The sequence below is a fragment of the Triticum aestivum genome, chromosome 1A (assembly GCF_018294505.1).
Source record: "Triticum aestivum cultivar Chinese Spring chromosome 1A, IWGSC CS RefSeq v2.1, whole genome shotgun sequence".
Taxonomy (NCBI): domain Eukaryota; kingdom Viridiplantae; phylum Streptophyta; class Magnoliopsida; order Poales; family Poaceae; genus Triticum; species Triticum aestivum.
Window position 1 is genome coordinate 14,271,449 of NC_057794.1, and position 12,615 is coordinate 14,284,063.

Here is a 12,615-nt window from a genome sequence, read left to right on the forward strand (position 1 = left end):
GGATCACGTACCACTCTGAAGTAGTATGCATCCTTGTCATCCCACGAGGTTTGTTAGTGACTTGATCTGAAGTTTCATGATCACTATCATAAGCTTCCACTTCAATTGGTGTAGGTGCCACAGGAACAACTTCCTGTGTCCTGCCACACACTAGTTGAAGAGACGGTTCAACAACCTCATCAAGTCTCCACCATCCTCCCACTGAATTATTTCGAGAGAAACATTTCCTCGAGAAAGGACCCGATTCTAGAAACAATCCCTTATTGCTTTCGGATCTGAGACAGGAGGTATACCCAACTGTTTTGGGTGTCCTATGAAGATGCATTTATCCGCTTTGGGTTCGAGCTTATCAGCCTGAAACTTTTTCACATAAGCGTCGCAGCCCCAAACTTTTAAGAAATGACAGCTTAGGTTTCTCTAAACCATAGTTCATACGGTGTCATCTCATCGGAATTACGTGGTAACCTATTTAAAGTGAATGTGGTTGTCTCTAATGCCTAACCCATAATTATCGTGGTAATTCGATAAGAGACATCATGGTATGCATCATATCCAATAGGGTGCAGTTATGATGTTCGGACACACCATCACACTATGGTGTTCCAGGCTGTATTAGTTGTGAAACAATTGCCACAATGTCTTAATTCTGTGCCAAACTCGCAATTCAGATATTCATCTCTATGATCATATCATAGATATTTTATCCTCTTGTCACGACGATCTTTCAACTTCACCCTGAAATTACTTGAACCTTTCAATAATTCAGACTCGTGATTCATCAAGTAAATGTACTCAACATCTACTCAAATCATATGTGAAGTAAGAACATAACGATATCCACTACACGCCTCAGCACTCATTGGACTGCACACATCAAAATGTATTACTTCCAACAAGTTGCTTTCTAGTTCCATTTTACTGAAAACGAGGCTTTCAGTCATCTTGCCCATGTGGTATGATTTGCATGTCTCAAGTGATTCAAAATCAAGTGAGTCCAAACGGTCCATTTGCATGGAGTTTCTTCATGCATATAAACCAATAGACATGGTTCGCATGTCTCAAACTTTTCAAAACGAGTGAGTCCAAAGATCCATCAACATGGAGCTTCTTCATGCGTTTTATACCGATATGACTTACGTGGCAGTGCCACAAGTAGGTGGTACTATCATTACTATCTTATATCTTTTGGCATGAACATGTGTATCACTACGATCGAGATTCAATAAACCATTCATTTTAGGTGCAAGACCATTGAAGGTATTATTCAAATAAACAGAGTAACCATTATTCTCCTTAAATGAATAACTGTATTGCGATAGACATAATCCAATCATGTCTATGCTCAACGCAAAACACCAATCTTGATGGTAGAGGGAGCGTACGATATTTGATCAACCTTGGGAATACTTCCAACACATATCGCCATCTCACCTTTTAGCTAGTCTCCGTTTATTCCGTAGCTTTTATTTCGAGTTACTAACACTTAGTAACCGAACCGGTATCTAATACCCTGGTGCTACTAGGAGTACTAGTAAAGTACACATTAACACAATGTATATCCAATATACTTCTACCGACCTTGCCAGCCTTCTCATCTACCAAGTATCTAGGGTAATTCTGCTCCAGTGGCTGTTCCCCTTATTACAGAAGCACTTAGTCTCGGGTTTGGGTTCAACTTTGGGTTTCTTCACTAGAGCAGCAACTGATTTGCCGTTTCATGAAGTATCCCTTCTTGCCCTTGCCCTTCTTGAAACTAGTGGTTTCACCAACCATCAACAATTGATGCTCCTTCTTGATTACTACTTTTGTGGTGTCAAACATCGTGAATATCTCAAGGATCATCATATATGTCCCTGATATATTATAGTTCATCACGAAGCTCTAGCAGCTTGGTGGTAATGACTTTGGAGAAACATCACTATCTTATCTGGAAGATCAACTCCCACTCGATTCAAATGATTGTTGTACTCAGACAATCTGAGCACAAGCTCAACAATTGAGCTTTTCTTCCTTAGTTTGCAGGCTAAGAAAAATCGTCGGAGGTCTTATACCTCTTGACGTGGGTACGAGCCTAAAATCCCAATTTCATCCCTCAAAACATCTCATATGTTTCGCGACATTTCAAAATGTCTTCGGTGCCTCAACTTTAAACCGTTTAACTGAACTATCACGTAGTTATCAAAATGTGTATGTCAGATGTTCGCAACATCCACAGACGACGTTCGAGGTTCAGCACACTGAGCGGTGCATTAAGGACATAAGCCTTCTATGAAGCAATGAGGACAATCCTCAGTTTACGGACCTAGTCCGCATAATTGCTACTATCAACTTTCAACTAAATTTTCTCTAGGAACATATCTAAACAGTAGAACTAAAGCGCGAGCTATGACATAATTTGCGAAGACCTTTTCACTATGTTCAGGATAATTAAGTTCATCTTATGAACTCCCACTCAGATAGACATCCCTCTAGTCATCTAAGTGATTACATGATCCGAGGCAACTAGGCCGTGTCCGATCATCACGTGAGACGGACTAGTCATCATCGGTGAACATCTTCATGTTGATCGTATCTACCATACGACTCATGCTCGACCTTTCGGTCTCTTGTGTTCCGAGGCCATGTCTGTACATGATAGGCTCATCAAGTCAACCTAAGTGTTTCGCGTGTGTAAATCTGTCTTACACCCGTTGTATGTGAACGTTAGAATCTATCACACCCGATCATCATGTAGTGCTTCGAAACAACGAACTGTCGCAACGGTGCACAGTTAGGGGGAACACTTTCTTGAAATTATTATGAGGGATCATCTTATTTACTACCGTCGTTCTAAGTAAACAAGATGCAAAAACATGATAAACATCACATGCAATCAAATAATAGTGACATGATATGACCAATATCATATAGCTCCTTTGATCTCCATCTTGGGGCTCCATGATCATCTTGTCACCGGCATGACACCATGATCTCCATCATCGTGTCTCCATGAAGTTGCTCGCCAACTATTACTTCTACTACTATGGCTACCGGTTAGCAATAAAGTAAAGTAATTACATGGTGTTGTTCAATGACACGCAGGTCATACAATAAATAAAGACAACTCCTATGGCTCCTGCCGGTTGTCATACTCATCGACATGCAAGTCATGATTCCTATTACAAGAACATGATCAATCTCATACATCACATATCATTCATCACATTCTTCTTGGCCATATCACATCACATAGCATACCCTGCAAAAACAAGTTAGACGTCCTCTAATTGTTGTTTGCATGTTTTACGTGGCTGCTATGGGTTTCTAGCAAGAACGTTTCTTACCTACGCAAAAACCACAACGTGATATGCCAATTGCTATTTACCCTTCATAAGGACCCTTTTCATCGAATCCGATCTGACTAAAGTGGGAGAGACAGACACCCGCTAGCCACCTTATGCAACTAGTGCATGTCAGTCGGTGGAAGCAGTCTCACGTAAGAGTACGTGTAAGGTCGGTCCGGGCCGCTTCATCCCACAATGCCGCCGAATCAAGATTGGACTAGTAACGGTAAGCATATTGAACAAAATCAACGCCCACAACTACTTTGTGTTCTACTCGTGCATAGAAACTACGCATAGACTTGGCTCTGATACCACTGTTGGGGAACGTAGCAGAAATTCAAAATTTTCCTACATGTCACCAAGATCTATCTATGGAGAAACCAGCAATGAGGGGAAGGAGAGTGCATCTACATACCCTTGTAGATCGCTAAGCGGAAGCGTTCAAGAGAACAGGTTGAAGGAGTCATACTCATCGTGATCCAAATCACCGGAGATCCTAGTGCCGAACGGACGGCACCTCCGCGTTCAACACACGTACAGCCCGGTGACGTCTCCCATGCCTTGATCCAGCAAGGAGAGAGGGAGAGGTTGAGGAAGACTCCATCCAGCAGCAGCACAACGGCGTGGTGGTGGTGGAGGAGCGTGATACTCCAGCAGGGCTTCGCCAAGCACCGCAAGAGACAAGGAGGGAGGGGGGTAGGGCTGCGCCAAGAAGGAGAGGAACTCATGTGTCTTGGGCAGCCCAAACCTCAAGTATATATAGGGGGAGGGGAGGGGCTGCGCCCCCACCTAGGGTTCCCTCCCTAGGGGTGGCGGCAGCTCCCAGATCCCATCTGGGTGGCGGCCACAAGGGGGAGAGGCGGAGGCCCACCTGGGGTGGGCCTTAGGGCCCATCTGCCCTAGGGTTTGCCCCCCTTCCCTCTTAGAGGCGCCTTGGGCCTTGGTGGGGGGGGCGCACCAGCCCACTTGGGGCTGGTCCCCTCCCACACTTGGCCCATGCAGCCCTCCGGGGCTTGTGGCCCCACTTGGTGGACCCCCGGGACCCTCCCGGTGGTCCCGGTACGTTACCGATAAAACCCGAAACTTTTCCGGTGACCAAAATAGGACTTCCCATATAAAATCTTTACCTCCGGACCATTCCGGAACTCCTCGTGACGTCTGGGATCTCATCCGGGACTCCGAAGAACATTTGGTAACCACGTATATCTATTCCTTATAACCCTAGCGTCATCGAACCTTAAGTGTGTAGACCCTACGGGTTCGGGAACCATGCGGACATGACCGAGACATTCTCCGGTCAATAACCAATAGAGGGATCTGGATACCCATGTTGGTTCCTACATGTTCCACGATGATCTCATCGGATGAACCACGATGTCGAGGATTCGATCAATCCCGTATACAATTCCCTTTGTCTAGCGGTATTGTACTTGCCCGAGATTCGATCGTCGGTATCCCGATACCTTGTTCAATCTCGTTACCGTCAAGTCTCTTTACTCGTTCCGTAACACATCATCCCGTGATCAACTCCTTGGTCACATTGTGTACATTATGATGATGTCCTACCGAGTGGGCCCAAAGATACCTCTCCGTTTACACGGAGTGACAAGTCCCAGTCTCGATTCGTGCCAACCCAACAGACACTTTCGGAGATACCGGTAGTGCACCTTTATAGCCACCCAGTTACGTTGTGACGTTTGGCACACCCAAAGTATTCCTACGGTATCCGGGAGTTGCACAATCTCATGGTCTGAGGAAATGATACTTGACATTAGAAAAGCTTTAGCATGCGAACTACACCATCTTGTGCTATGCTTAGGATTGGGTCTTGTCCATCACATCATTCTCCTAATGATGTGATCCCGTCATCAACGACATCCAATGTCCATGGTCAGGAAACCGTAACCATCTATTGATCAACGAGCTAGTCAACTAGAGGCTTACTAGGGACATGGTGTTGTCTATGTATCCACACATGTATCTAAGTTTCCTATCAATACAATTCTAGCATGGATAATAAACGATTATCTTGAACAAGGAAATATAATAATAATCAATTTATTATTGCCTCTAGGGCATATTTCCAACAAATAGCTCATCTAGTGAGCATGTGCTCAGAATGTCTGGGTGCTGCAATCACTTAAAGCAGTGGGAGTTAAACTTCCAGATAAGATAGTGATTGATAGAGTTCTCTAGCCACTATCACTAAGCTACTAGATCTTCGTGATGAACTATGACATGCAAGGGATGGAGTTGATCCCGGAGCTGTTCGCGGTGCTTAAGACCGCAAAAGGTAGAAATCAAAAAGGAGCATCAAGTGTTGATGGTTTAACAAGACCACTGGTTTCAAGAAGGGCAAGGGCTAGAAGGGAAACTTCATGGATGGCAAACCAGTTGCCGCTCCAGTGAAGGAACCCAAGGTTGAACCCAAACCCGAGACTAAGTGCTTCTATTGTAAGGGGAACGGTCACTGGTAGCGGAATTACCCCAAATGCATGGTAGATAAGAAGGCTGGCAACTTCAACAAAGTATATACATGTTATTAATGTATACCTCACTAGTACTCCTGGTAGCACCTGGGTATTGGATACCGGTTTAGTTGCTATTATTGGTGACTTGAAGCAAAAGCTACGGACTAAACGGAGACTGGCTAAGGGCGAGATGACGATGTGTGTTGAAAGTATTTCCAAAGTTGATGAGATCACCATCGCACGCTCCATCTGCCTTCGGGATTAGTATTGAACCTAGATAAATGTTATCAGGTGTCTACGTTGAGGATGAATATGATTAGATCATGTTCATTGCAATACGGTTATTCATTTAAATTAGAGAATAATGATTATTCTGTTTACATGAATAATACCTTTCATGGTCATGCACCCTATGTGAATGGTTCACTGAATCTCGGTCGTGGTAATACACATGTTCACGCCAAAAGATGTAGAGTTAATAATGATAGTACCACTTTCTTGTGGCACTGCCGCTTAGGTCATATTGGCGTAAGATGCATGAAGAAACTCCATATCGATGGATGTTTGGAGTCACTTGATTTTGAATCGCTTGATAAATGCGAGCCATGCCTCATGGGCAGGATGACTAAGACCCCGCTTTCAGGTACAATGAAACGGGCAAGTGACTTCTTGGAAATCATACATGCTGATGCGTGTGATCCAATGAGAATTGAAGCGTGCGGTGGATATCGCTATTTTCTCATCTTCACTGACGATTTGAGTAGATATAGGTATATTTACTTAATGAAGCACAAGTCTGAAACGTTTGAAAAGTTCAAGCGATTTCAGAGTGAAGTTAAGAATCATCATAACAAGAAGATCAAATTCCTACGATCTGATCAATGAGAATATCTGAGTTCTGAGTTTGGCAAACACTTAAGACATTGTGAAATTGTTTCACAGTTGAAGCCACCTGGAACACCACTGGGTTATGGTGTGTCCGGACGTCGTAATCGAACCTTATGAGATATGGTGCGATCTATGATGTCTCTTATCGATCTACCGTTTTCATTTTGAGGTTATGCGTTAGAGATAGCTGCATTCACTTTAAATAGGACACCATCTAAGTCCGTTGAGACGACGTCGTATGAACATTGGTTTGGCAAGAAACCAAAGTTGTCGTTTCTTAATGTTTGGGGATGCGATGCTTAAGGCTTCAGCCGGAGAAGCTCGAACCCAAAGCGGACAAACACATCTTCATAGAATACCCAAAGGTGACAGTTGGGTACACCTTCTATCTCAGATCTGAGGGCAAATTGTTTGTCGCTGAGAACGGGTCCTTTCTCGAGAAGAAGTTTCTCTCGAAAGAATTGAGTGGGAGGAAGATAGAACTTGATGAGGTTGTCGAACCTTTATTTCAACCACAGAGTAATGCAACACAGAAAGATGTTTTCTATGGCGCCTACGTCTGTTGAAGAGGAAGTTAATGATAGTGATCATGAAGCTTCGGATCAAGTTGCTATCGAACCTCATAGGTCGACAAGGATATGTACTACTCCTGAGTGGTACGGTAATCCTGTCTTAGATATCATGTTGTTAGACAACAATGAACCTACGAGCTACGGAGAAGCGATGGTGGGCCCGTATTCCGACAAATGGTTAGAAGCCATGAAATCCGAGATAGGATCCATGTATCAGACCAAAGTATGGACTTTGGTGGACTTGCCCGATGATCGACAAGCCATTGAGATAAATGGATCTTTAAGAAGAAGACGGACGTGGGCGGTAATGTTACCGTCTATGAAGCTCGACTGATGGGAAAGAGTCTTTTCACAAGTTCAAGGAGTTGACTACGATGAGAATTTCTCACCCGTAGCGATGCTTATGTCCGTCGAAATCATGTTAGCATCTGACAGATGGATGTCAAAACGAGTTTTCGTCAGAAAAAGTTGTATGTGATGCAATAAAAGGTTTTGTCGATCCAAAAGATGCTAAAATGTATGTTGGCTCCAGCAATCCTTCTATGGACTGGAGCAAGCATCTCGGAATCGGAATATATGCTTTGATGGAGTGATCAAAGCTTTTAGGTTTATACAATGTTTGTTAGAAACTTGTATTTACAAGAAAGTGAGTGGGAGCACTACAACATTTCTGATAAGTATATGTGGATGACATATTGTTGATCCAAAATAATGTAGAATTTCTGGAAAGCATAAATGGTTGTTTGAAGAGTGTTTTTCAAAGGAAGACCTGGATAAAGCTGCTTACATATTGGGCATCAAGATCTATAGAGATAGATCAAGACGCCTGATGGTACTTTCAAAGAACGCACACCTTGACATGTTTTTGAAGGAGTTTAAAATAGATCAGTCAAAGAAGGGGTTCTTACCTGAGTTGTAAGGTGTGAAGTTGAGTAAGACTCGAAGATTGACCACGGCAGAAGAAAGAGGAAGGACGAAGGTCGTCCCCTATGCTTTTGGCATAGGCTCTATACGGTATGCCATGCTGAAGTACCGCACCTAATGTGTGCCTTGCCACATGTCTGGCAAGAGGGTACAAAGGTGATCTAGGAGTGGATCACCAGATAGCAGTCAAAATTATCCTTAGAGGAATAAGGAAATGTTTCTCGGCTATGGAGGTGATAAAGAGTTCGACATAAAGAGTTACGTCGATGCAAGCTTAACACCTATCCAGATAGCTCTGAGTAGAGATACCGGATACGTATAATGGAGCAATAATTTGGAATAGCTCCAAGTGGAACGTGGTAGCAGCATCTACGATATGAAGTTTTGCGAAATACATAGGGATCTGAATATGGCAAGACCCGTTGACTACAACCTCTCTCACAAGCATAACATGATCAAACCCAGAACTCTTTGAGTGTTTATCACATAGTGATGTGAACTAGATCATTGAGTCTAGTAGACTCTTGGATGTTGGTCACATGGCGATGTGACCTATGAGTGTTAATCACATGGCGATGTTAACTAGATTATTGACTCTAGTGCAAGTGGGAGACTGTTGGAAATATGGCCTAGAGGCAATAATAAATTGGTTATTATTATATTTCATTGTTTATGATAACCGTTTATTATCCATGCTAGAATTGTATTGATAGGAAACTCAGATACATGTGTGGACACATAGACAACACCATGTCCCTAGCAAGCCTCTAGTTGACTAGCTCGTTGATCAATAAGATGGTTACGGTTTCCTGACCATGGACATTGGATGTCGTTGATAACGGGATCACATCATTAGGAGAATGATGTGATGGACAAGACCCAATCCTAAGCCTAGCACAAAGATCGTGTAGTTCGTATGCTAAAGCTTTTCTAATGTCAAGTATCATTTACTTAGACCATGAGATTGTGCAACTCCCGGATACCGTAGGAGTGCTTTGGGTGTGCCAAACGTCACAACGTAACTGGGTGGCTATAAAGGTACACTACAAGTATCTCCGAAAGTGTCTGTTGAGTTGGCACGAATCGAGACTGGGATTTGTCACTCCGTGTAAACGGAGAGGTATCTCTGGGCCCACTCAGTAGGACATCATCATAATGTGCACAATGTGACCAAGGAGTTGATCACGGGATGATGTGTTACGGAACGAGTAAAGAGACTTGCCGGTAACGAGATTGGACAAGGTATCGGGATACCGACGATCGTATCTCGGGCAAGTACTATACCGCTAGACAAAGGGAATTGTATACGAGATTGATTAAATCCTTGACATCGTGGTTCATCCGATGAGATCTTCGTGGAGCATGTGGGAGCCAACATGGGGATCCAGATCCCGCTGTTGGTTATTGACCGGAGAGTTGTCTCGGCCATGTCTGCATGACTCCCAAACCCGTAGGGTCTACACACTTAAGGTTCAATGACGCTAGGGTTATAGGGAAAGTATGTGCGCGGTTACCGAATGTTGTTCGGAGTCCCGGATAAGATCCCGGACGTCACGAGGAGTTCCGAAATGGTTTGGAGGTAAAGATTAATATATAGGAAGTATGGTTTTGGCCACCGGAAGTGTTCCGGACATCACCGGTAGTGTACCGGGACCACCGGAGGGGTCCGGGGGTCCACTGGGAGGGGCCACCAGCCCCGGAGGCCTACATGGGCCGATAGTGGGAAGGGACCAGCACCTAGGTGGGCTGGGGCGCCTCCCACCAAGGCCCAAGGCGCCTCCTAGAGGGGAAGGGGGCACCCTAGGGCAGATGGGCCTTAAGGCCCACCCTAGGTGCGCCTCCTCTCTCTCCCCCCTTGGCCGCAACCCTAGATGGGTTTTGGGGCTGCCGCCACCCTAGGGAGGGAACCCTAGATGGGGGCGCAGCCCCTCCCCTTCCCCTATATGTACTTGAGGTATTGGGGGCTGCAACATACACGAGATCATCTCCCTCTTTGCGCAGCCCTACCTCTCTCCCTCCTCGTCTCTCGTAGTGCTTGGCGAAGCCCTGCTGGAGTTCCACGCTCCTCCACCACCACCACACCGTCGTGCTGCTGCTGGACGGAGTCTTCCCCAACCTCTCCTTCTCCCCTTGCTGGATCAAGGCGTAGGAGACGTCATCGGGCTGCACGTGTGTTGAACGCGGAGGCGCCGTGGTTCGGTGCTTAGATCAGAATCAACCGCGATCTGAATCGCTACGAGTACGACTCCTTCATCCGCGTTCTTGCAACGCTTCCGCTTAGCGATCTACAAGTGTATGTAGATGCACTCCCCTTCCCCTCGTTGCTAGATTACTCCATAGATTGATCTTGGTGATGCATAGAAATTTTAATATTTCTACTACGATCCCCAACACTTGGATGCATTGTTTGCCGCCGAAGCCTGATTCGCCACTGTCCAAGCTCCCCTTCTGGTACATTAGAACCGCAATGAAATCTTCTTCCTCTCATTAATTTCTAGATGGAGTTCGACCTCTAGCTAGCTCCCTTATCGTGCTTATGGAATCGTCACTACCGCCGCCGCCTAGATGCCGCTGCTAGAGCTCGTGCTTGTCGGTGCCGAGTGATGAGTGCTATTTTTACACTCATTTCAACCAAGATATTTCATTAGAAGAGAGATATTCACTCCGATATTGCCACTAATGACTAATGAATGCAAACGATTCCACAAATCCTCTATTTAATATTTTTCCATGGGAAATAGGCTAAAAAGGGAAGATATCACTTGGGATAAAGGGAAGGAAGGAAAATGGAGAAGAAATAAATCATCAGGAGGCGCCAAAAGGCCTCTAGAGCAAAAGACGGCGTTCCATGCGGGCGCTTGCACCTGTATGAGCTGTCATATTTGGCGTGGAAACCGAGGCAGCTCGTCCACCATAACAACTTTTATTAAGGGGGCCCCGTCGAAATATCAATAGAACGGGCAGAGGAGGAGCGTCAAGCACGGTCACAACCCATTCATCATCATCTCCATTCATAAACCCTAGCTGCCGCCATTTTCACCTCCATAGACATCTCCACCACCATAGCCCTCTCTCATCTATAGTTCATACTTGTAGTTGTGCATCTCACAATGCATCCACTGTAAGACATATTGCAATCAATCTCAAGATGCGTTCTTCAATGATTTCTTCTCGTGATCTGATCTTCATGTGTGAGTAGTCCGGTAATGTATGGGGTGAGGCATAAGCCTTGCAACCCGAGGTATTTGGTGAAGGGATCAATGGAAGTCTTTGAAACAACATCTTGTATGTGTAAAATAAAATTGCATCATGAAGTTTCTCTTGTCTTATCCACGATCTTCATCCCTGCAAGTACCTAGTATCATAGAGATCGAGCACCGGTGAGGTTAGGAGCAAAGGGTCGTGAAGTGTTATACCTAACACCAGTGACGGTAAGGTTTAGTAGGGTAACATGGATCATATCATTGGGGATTCATGAGGTGTAGTCATTGAATACCAAAACTTTTGTCTGATATTACTATCTTAATTATGGAGGCAACCCCGCGAGACGGGTACGGCCTTCGGTAGGACAACTGATTTTTGATACATGACTCGTAATGGTCAGGATGTTATTTGGACACACCCCCCATTCTAAACGAAGCAAGCACCTCTTGATGGGTGACTTCCCGAGTACAAACCAATATCATTTTTTATCCCAACACCAATACATGGTTGTAAGCATTAAGACCTTATCCCTATACCTTCTTTTTATTATAAGAGTTTGAATCACTATTTGCTTGTTGATCCAGTCAAAAGCTAGATTTGACACTTTGGCAAAAGTTTGCTAGAGAACTTTGCTTCAAGGTAATCTTCCTCTCGTGGGTTCGATAACCCAGGGTCATCTTTGGGAAGATAGGTGTGGGATACTCCTTTTAGTTTCAATACCGGATCAATAAAAAGGAGATATCACCAAGCAGGTGGATGTGCTTCTGGGCTCTCCAGGAGGCCAAAGAGCCCTTTAACTCGATCATTACCACTACGCACACTCATTTTGGTCGAGCATGTGCCTCAGCCGGAGTAAGACCTTGCTATCGCAATCGGTTCCAGTGGCCCCCTGCCCCACAACCATCGTTCTATGCAGTCAAGTGCCAGCAACCCATATAGACCATCCTCGTGCCCGGCCATGGCCGATGCATGGAGTCTGAGCAAATCTCAGGGACATAAAACCGGGAGCCGTGCCTACCCACGTCGAGAGGTTGAAGCTAAGGTTGGCCCCCACATGTTGGTGAAAGAAAACGAGAGAGAAAGAAGGGAATGCTTGCATCCGTTGATCATACTTAACATCCGACAGTCCGGACTGCTACATGCCCCTTATCCGATTAAAAAGGCCTTGGGCTTAAGGCTGGAGCGAGTTGCATGGTTGGTTACTGGGTAGAAGTCCTATAACAGTTCTCTTCT